Here is a 9,675-nt window from a genome sequence, read left to right on the forward strand (position 1 = left end):
AGCTGGAGAGAAGGGTGCCCTGGATAGAATTAGACGGAAAGGATGACACAGCAGCAGTGGGGCGAAAGTACGCCAGAAAGGACCGTGGAATCTGTGTGGTTGGAAATTCCACTCTCAGACAATAAAACTGTGCATGGATGAATGTACCTGAGGCAACTTGACCAGAGTAATGAGACTAAGAAACAACATGTGAAAGCTACACGTGGAGATGCAGAAGCTATAAGGCTGAGGCAGAAGCCAGCTCCGTATTTTATAAATCATTCTCCTAGATGCCTGGGCTCTATAACCTGAGGTCAGTTTGACATTCTCTCCTTCCTACCCAGAGAGTCACATTCTGTTGTTTTCCTCCTAGCATCACTCTTGTTCCCCTACCACCATTTTAGTCTCAACACCTCATTCGGGGACACTGGTATGATGTCCCCACTGGTCTCTGTACTGCCAGTCTTTTCACCTGCATCTTTCAGGAAGAGTGCATTATAACGGTCTCAGATTTGACTGTATTCTCTTTACCCCTCTCATTAGCTACCAGGTAGTAAGCCTGGACCCACCCTAGCCATCCAGCCTCACCTCCCTCTTCTCACGTGGCCCCTTGTAGACACTTTACTCCCCTCCAGGCCTGTTCCTTTCATGCATTCCGATTCCCTTTCCATCTTTGGGAGATGCAGCTTCCTCTTCCCTTTTACCAGTGTTCTCTTCTCCCTCTTACGTCTCACAACGATGTCCCTCCTTCTTTTTAAATCAAACAGTACTGAGTGTTGAAGTTATTTAAGCACAGACTGAGGGTCTCTGGAGGGATTTTATTCTAAATCTAATCTAGATCACACCGATTGTTTTATCACACTGACCCCCTCCTTCTGACCTTCTTTCTTATCTCCCTCTAAAGCAAAACACTTTGCTTCTTGAAGTTGGCACCTCCTGACATACTTGACATCCTGTCCAAAATTTATTTATTTTGCAACTTCGGGCAAATTTGTAAACCTCTCTTGCACCTCAGATTTCCATCTGTCAAATGAATAATACCTTATAGGGTTGTTGTGAAATGAAATTCCCTATTAAAGAGCTAGATACACAATAAATGCTAAGTAAATGGTTATCACCATCATTAATATTTTGTCTGAGGACCAATTTCTGAGTAAAGTAAGTAAGCTATTTCAGTGCCTCCTGTGGTCTCATAAAACATACACAAAACTGGCTATCACTGATAGCCTCTTACCTATTAGGAATCTTGCAGCTTTTTACGTGGTATATTGACATTCAGGAAGCAAGACTCATCTATCTGCATTTGGTGAAGTGGAAAATAAACTCAAAAGACCTCTCGGTTAAGGCATCCTTGGGAAATCATTGAAACCTCATAAATTCGGATAATGAGACCTCACGTGCACAATTATGTGTCCAACCTCCTCTCCAGGCCTACTGACCCAACTGGACTTTTGGTCTTTCCCCATCCAGCACCTCTTCCAGCTCTCTCCACCTCTGCTCAGCCATTCCTTACCAATCTCAATGCCGCCTTTTCTTTTGCCTCACACTTCTTTCCTTTGTTGGTGTTTCCCTGAGTCCATCCTAAGACCACTTCCTTTGTTCTACATGCTCTCTGTCTGAGCCATCTTATATGGTCTCTTGACCTCAACTAGCATCTTCTATGCTGAAGAAGCCCAGTAGTAACCTCTGGTCCTAACCTCTCTCACAGACCCTAGCTCCATATTTGTCTCCCTAGACATGTCCACCCAGACGAACACGGGAACTAAAGCCTCAACACACACAAACTAAACGGCCTCCCTTTCCCCATATCTGTTCTGTCCCCGTTATTTCCTTTCTCAATTAACAGCATTTTAAAATTACCGACGTCTTTGTCTACTTCCCTTACTCTTTGATTCCTTTCAGCTAGTTTTTTCTCAGTGATTCTGATTCTTAAATATTTCTCAGATCTGACCCTCTTCATTCTTTACTTTTCTCTAGCCTCTCATCACCTCTCACGTAGACTAACTCAATAGCCTTGTCTGGTCTCCCTGCATCTCCTCTCTAAGCCCTCCAATCTTGTGCTCCATTTGTCTTTCTGAAACCTGAATTTGGGCAAGTCATATGCTTGAGTGAAAAATGCCAGTGCCTCTCTAATCACCCAAAGAATACAGCTCGAGCATCTTAGCATGGAATATGGGGCCTTTCCCTCTGTTCCTTACTGGCCTCAGTGATGACAGTCCCTCCATTGGCCTCTCTACGTACAAATCCAGCCACTCCGACCTTCTCCCTAATCATCTTTCCAGTCTCAATGGGCTTCCACTCACTATGCCTTTTGCCTGAAATACCCTTTCCTCCCTTCTCTGCTTATCCAAATTCTACTCTCCTTTATGAGTAATGCCCTGGACTCCGAAGCTTTCTTAGCGCCAGTAGACATGGCTGCCGCAACTTTTAGACGTATGTCACACCTTGTTCTCATGGCTGGTCCTGCACACCATCACCCTCCTGCAGTGTAACTGGTCATTTGTGTTGTCTGACTCCCCAGCAAGACTGTGAGTTCCCTGAAGCCTGGAAGGACATTTTATCTTTTTGAGAAAGAAAGTGTTCACCCAGTGCTGTTGCTGCCTGTAAATCCCCACTGAATGATGGAAGGAGTGTCTGCTTTCATTTCTCAGGACTTTGTTACAAAACTCAAATGAGAGGGTATTTTTGAAAGAACATTATAAACTAAACTACAAATATAAGAACCCTAAATAACCCAGACTTTCCCTGGGCCCTAAAATGACACCACTTCTGGGTGAATGAAGGAGATTCTTCACTTCCCGGAAATCAGACTTATTCTTAATCAAGACCATTTAAGACTTGGAGTGGAATCAACAAAAGCCAGATTGTCTTTTGCAGCCTGTTTTTCTGTGTTCTGTCAGCGCAAATGACGTTAAAATATGCATTTCAAAATACATTCTAACGGACTATCTCAGAAATACATAAGTAACTAATTAATAATGTGGCTAACAGGAACAGAAAATATAATAGGATTCCAACAGATTTTAGAGCGTTTTTTTAGACAAGTGTGGAGCCTGAATAATGGCAGGAGGGAGGAAAATACTAAATGAACAGGACTGTTCAGAGCCTGAAATGCAAGAAAGTTGAGTAGAGATGCAGAGCCCAATCCCTGGCTCCTGGACAATCTATTTGAAGTGCGAAGCTATGGTGGATGTAGCTGTCCCCAGCCAAGTGCTCAACTAGGGCTACCGAAGTTAGCAAATTAAAATACAGGGCACCCCCATACTGCAGGAAGCATACTTATACTAAAGACATTATTTGTTGTTTATCTGCAGTTCAGATTTAACCGAACACTCTATATTTTATCTGGCAAACTAAGCAGCAACCCAAGGGACTTTAATATCTTTGAACCTGATCTCAGTGGCTCTAGGGCGTTTGAGAGAAAGAATTATTATGGGCTTTCTTATTGTAAACAACCAGAATACTTTAAGGCCACAGTTAAAGTGGTGGTGGACCGCCATCTAGTGAAAAAATTGTGAGAGTGCAAGCTTAAGTTGGAGGCGTAGAAGGGGTTTTTTCTGGAGTCTGCATGGAAGGATTCTACTCCCGCCAAAGGCACACTCTTGCACTGTGGAAGGGTGATCACATCAAGAGGATGGGGACTGTGGGGAGGGGGCGCAGGGGGAGGGTGATGTAGGAGGAGTGCTGAAATGTGCGTGCCCTGTGATTTAAGGAGAGAAGTCGCCTGACCATGGCCCTCCAGCACGCAACGTCTGCTCCCTCACTCCCACCAAATCCAAAACAAAAGCTATAGCTAACTCTAGCCCAAGATCCTTCCAAATGGGGTTGGCTCAGAGGCATGTGGAACTGTGACATTCTGCGGGTCTAATCCCAGGTGATTATTATGAGCAATGGAAGAAGTCATCCAAAAGGTAACACTGTGTCTACAAGCTCAGATTTTAAAAGGGCTGAAAAGATGTACAAGTTAAAAGGAGGCACATCCTGGAATTTCAAGGGTAATATCTCAAGGTGTGGAGCCCAGAAACTCAGTGCTGCAAAACATGCTAAAGACCAATACTAACCGTAAGGCTGGCAATGATAATAATAAAACCAAACTTGGAACAGGAAGAGCAGGGAAAAGATAAATGTACTTCTCAAGGAGCACATTATAACGTCAACATATAATACCGAGAACATATGACTCTTAGTTTAGTCTGTGCTCTCCAGAAAGGACAACATTCTAGAAATTAAAAGCGTTGGGCGAAAAAACACAGGATGGTCTCAAAACCCAAACAGGAGTCTTATAGCTGATTTATATTTAATTATAGATTATATTTAATTCTATATTTCTTCCAGAGCAGAACAGGAGAGGATCTCTAAGATTTAAAAGATTTTCTCTAAGATTTAAAAGAGGCAATTGTCCTAATTTTCAAAGAGATGATTTGTAGAAACTAAAGGAGAATAAATTTAATGTAAAATTCTCATAAATAAACCATTGAAAGATGGTTTGTGAACATTTAGATTAAAATGATCATAAAAGACAGTAGGTGTTCCTTATGAATGAGCCATGCCAAACTAGTCTTATTTATTATGTTGTTAGGTTTCCAAGAACATTAAATTATTAGAGTGCTATAAAGAGAATATGTTTTGATTTTAGTGAGTCATACAGCAAAGTTTTTTGTTTTTTTTTTTTCTCAAAATCCTTTTCCAAAATCCTGTAAACGGCAAAGGATGGCCCTGGATGATAATATAGTGAAGGAGGATTTTAGCTAGTTTAACTCTCTACTCAAAAAAGTGCCCATTAATATTTTCAAGGAGTTACGTCAAAATGTTCTGTACTTGCTTGTATCCTGTTTACTAATTTTGAATGACTTGGTCATAAAATTCATAAAACATACTGAATAAACTTACAGGGAGAAAAAAATTGCAAAACTATGGCTAATCTCCAAAGGAGATTAACTAAGGACTCCAAACCATCTTAACAGTGTCAATAATGGGTTAAAATAAACCAAATGAAACTAAACAAGCAACATAAATGTTTGTACATTTAGATTCAAAATGTCAATTCTACAAATACAAAATGAGAGAGAATGGCTTTAAAACAGCTTCTATTAAAATGACCTAGGGGGTCATAGTTGACAAAAAGTTTGTCTTGGATCAAGAATATGAACTGGCTAAAAAAATAAATAAAGGCCAATTTCTCTCCAGACAACATTAACTGAAGAGAAGTTGGTGATGGAGGTGAACAGTCATACTGCACAGTGCAGTTGATGAGAACTCCAAGTAAGGTTCAGTTCTGGCTCCATTCTTTTGTTTTTTTAATCATATTGGAGTATGGTTGATTTACAATGTTGTATTAGTTTTAGGTGTACAGCTACGTGATTCAGTTATACATATACCCATTCTTTTTCATATTCATTTCCCATATAGGTTATTACAGAATACTGAGTAGAGTTCCCTGTGCTGTACAGTAGGTCCTTGTTGGTTACCTATTTTATATATAGTAATGTGCATACATTAATCCCAAACTCCTACTTTATCACTCCCCCCATCTTTCCCCTTTCATAACCATGTTTGTTTTTAAAGTCTGTGAGTCTGTTTTGTAAATGAGTTCACTTGTATCATTTTTTTTTAGATTCCACCTGTAAGTTATATCATATATTTGTCTTTCTCTGTCTCACTTACTTTCTCTGTCTGACTTACTTCTCTTAGTAATCTCTCGGTCCATCCATGTCGCTGCAAATGGCATTATTTCATTCCTTTTTATGGCTGAGTAATATTCCACTGTATATATGTACCACATCTTTATCCATTCCTCTGTTGATGGACGTTTAGGTTGCTTCCATATCTTGGTTATTGTAAATAATGCTGCAGTGAACGCTGGGGTGCATGTATCTTTTCGCATTATGGTTTTCTCCAGATATATGCCCAGGAGTGGGATTGCTAGAACCTCCATGCTGTTCTCCATAGTGGCTGTGTCAATTTGCATTCCCACCAACAGTGCAAGAGGGTTCCCTTTTCTCCACACCCTTTCCAGCATTTATTGTTTGTAGACTTTTTAGTGATGGCCATTCTGACTGGTGTAAGGTGATACCTCATTGTAGTTTTGGTTTGCATTTCTCTAATAATTAGTGATGTTGAGCATATTTTCATGTACTTTTTGGCCACCTGTAAGTCTTCTTTGGAGAAATGTCTATTTAGATCCTCTGCCCTTTTTTTTTTTTAACAACTTTATTGGAGTATAATTGCTTTACAATGGTGTGTTTCTGCTTTATAACAAAGTGAATCAGCTCTACGTACACATATATCCTCATGTCCCCTCCCTCTTGCATCTCCCTCCCACCCTCCCTATCCCACCCATCTAGGTAGTCACAAAGCACCGAGCTGATCTCCCTGTGCTATGCAGCTGCTTCCCACTATCTATCGGTTTTACATTTGGAAGTGTATATATGTCCATGCCACTCTCTCACTTTGTCTCTGCTTACCCTTGCCCCTCCCCGTGTCCTCAAGTCCATTCTCTAGTAGGTCTGCATCTTTATTCCCATCCTGCCCCTAAGTTCTTCATGACTTTTTTTTTTAGATTTCATATATATGTGTTAGCATACAGTATTTGTTTTTCTGACTTACTTCACTCTGCATGACAGACTCTAGGTCTATCCATCTCACTACAAATAACTCAATTTTGTTTCTTTTTATGGCTGAGTAATATTCCATTGTATATATGTGCCACATCTTCTTTATCCATTCATCTGTTGATGGACACTTAGGTTGCTTCCATGTCCTGGCTATTGTAAATAGAGCTGCAGTGAACGTTGTGGTACCTGAGTTTTTGAATTATGGTTTTCTCAGGGTATATGCCCAGTAGTGGGATTGCCGAGTCGTATGGTAGCTCTATTTTTAGTTTTTTAAGGAACCTCCATACTGTTCTCCATAGTGGCTGTATCAATTTACATTCCCACTGCCCATTTTCTGATTGGGTTGCTTGTTTTTTTGGTATAGAGCTGTATGAGCTGTTTGTATGTTCTAGAGATTAGCTCCTTGTCTGTTGCTTTGTTTGCTAATATTTTCTCCCATTCTGTGTGTTGCCTTTTCGTTTTGTTTACGGTTTCCTTTGCTTTGCAGAAGCTTTTGAGTTTAATTAGGTTCCGTTTTATTTTTGTTTTTATTTTCATCACTCTAGGAGGTGGGTTCAAAAAGATATTGCTTTTTATGTCAGTGTTCTGCCTGTTTTCCTCTAAGAGTTTTACAGTATTCGGCCTTACATTTAGGTCTTAAATCCACTTTGAGTTTATTTTTTTAAGTTTATTTATTTGGCTGCATTGGGTCTTTGCTGCGGCATGCAGGATCTCTTTTGCACAGCACGAGCTTCTCTCTAGTTGTGGCACGTGGGCTCCAGAGCACAGGGGCTCAGTAGCTGTGGCACTCGGGCCCTCTAGTTGTGTGGCGCACAGGCTCTAGAGCACGTGGGCTTAGTTGCCCCATCGCATGTGGGATCTTAGTTCCCTGACCAGGAATCAAACCCATGTCCCCTGCATTGGAAGTTAGATTCTTAACCACTGGACCACCAGGGAAGTCCCCATTTTGAGTTTATTTTTGTGTATGGTGTTAGGGAGTGTTCAAATTTCATTCTTTTACACGTAGCTGTCCAGTGTTCCCTGTACCACTCATTGAAGAGACTGTCTTTTCTCCATTGTATATTCTTGCCTCCTTTGTCATACGTTAATTGACTATAGGAGCATGAGTTTATCTGAGTTTTCGATCCTGTCCCATTGGCAGCACTCTTAAAAGGAACATCCACAAACTCATATTCATTTGAAGAGAGGAATTTAAGGTGGTAAAGAGACTGAGCCACTCGAGGCCAGGGCTCTGAGGAATGACATACAGTCCTCAGATTTTGTGATATTAGGTTTATTCTTTGTAGCACGTGGAAAGCAAAACTCGTATCAGTTAAACAATATTGACTTCCTCCTAGTAGAAGAGTGAACTTGATAATAATTAAAGCTTTCAAACATTCTGTAGGCTCTTGTGTAAAGGAGCTAGCCGTCCCCTCCTTTGCAGCCCCCCCTAGAAAATCAAGACTGAATGATCCTCCATCAGTGGTGGTATAGAGATCATTCCTGCATTTGCCAGGTGGTTGGACTTGTCAGCTTAGGAGTCTATGCTTCTAAGAAGTTTTCACCATTTTCTGTTTGCTTGGTCTATCATTCATTCTCAATGAACTTACTTTGTTTTCAGTATACTATTAGGTTGCCTAACACTTTAAATCTAATTGTTGCATATAAGCACAGATCTTAAAGCCCTTCACCCTTACATTCTTGGCTTTAGGTATCTACTGTTTTGCTATGCATACCAGGCATTACTTATCGGAGTGGCAGGAACCTAAATCAGTTAGGATCTGAGGAGAAAATATCCAGCCTCCTTGTAGGGCTTTGAAAACAGCAGTATGCCGTGGTGACTGATGGCAAGAGAGGAGGAACAGCACGGAACTGAACAGTTGTTGTTTTTACCCCTTACATAGAAGAATCTTTTCCCCTTACGTCTGTTTTTAGGCTGCTCATTTCATGGGCGTCATGAGACAAGATGTGAAAACAAAAGAGAGATGTATATTTTAAAAGACCTAGCTACATCACAATATAAGACACTATTTCAGTGTATATGTTGCAATCCCTAAATTAAGGCTACTAGGATCCTTGTGTGGCTGTAGAATACTAGTGCAAAGTTACTAAATACTGTTGGTCTTTAAAACCCCACACAGATACCCGGACATGCGTTTGTGTAGCTAAGACACGTCTCCATTTCTAAATACTTTTCCTTTTCAGTTCTCATGAGCCATGACGCTAGAACTAGTACGATGGATTTAAGTTAATAATTGCTTGTAATACATGTTTAAAAAAAAAATTGTGTATTTTCCAATGATCGTAGCATTGGAGGTCCAGGATGGCACCCGATGTACACTCGTCAAATGCACAGTGAGGTGGTCCGAGAGGAAGACCAGACCAGCCATGGCCCCTCATTCCCTCCCCCGCCCCCCCCCACTCCAGAAAAAAAGACCACTGGAAATATTAGTTCACAATTCTAGAGGCTTAACCTAAATAGCCTGGCGCTTCTCTTGGTAATCCTATCCCTGCAGGGGCTCAGCTTTGCTCAAGCTCGGTTCTGGGTTTGGGGCTAGAACATGGTTTAATGGCAGGAGCAAAGACGCAGTCCAAGAGGCCCAATTCCTCCCCCAGCAGGAGACGGGAGGATGCCAGCCTCCACGGGATCCTGCCCCATGGCGGGGACGTCACGTGGGCCGCCCGGGACACAGCTGGTCAGCCGAGTGGAAAGCAGTGACGAGCACGGTGCTCTTCACTGGCGTGAGAGGGGAGACGCGTCATTACAGAGAGAAACCCAAGGGTAGACTAGTTTACTGCTTACAGCGGGCACCGTGGCTCATCTGTGTAGCGAGGCAAGAAAACAAACGGATACAAACTTCGGAGGTGACACAGGCCACCCTCTTTCTTCAGGGCCACCATCCAGAGGTGTGGGGAAAAGGGCAGGGCCAGGCCTCTTCCTTCCCAAATCAGTGTCCAGAAAGATGAGTCCACAAAGGGGGAAATGCCCTACTTCCACTCCCATCCACAGACTCCAGTCTTTCCTAACACTTCACCCGCCGTCTACTCTGGGGCATCCCGACCCTCCCCAGCAGGGGGGCCTCTTCACTCCTCGGCCCCAGCA

The sequence above is a fragment of the Phocoena phocoena genome, chromosome 9, assembly GCF_963924675.1.
Source record: "Phocoena phocoena chromosome 9, mPhoPho1.1, whole genome shotgun sequence".
NCBI classification, from domain to species: Eukaryota; Metazoa; Chordata; class Mammalia; order Artiodactyla; family Phocoenidae; genus Phocoena; species Phocoena phocoena.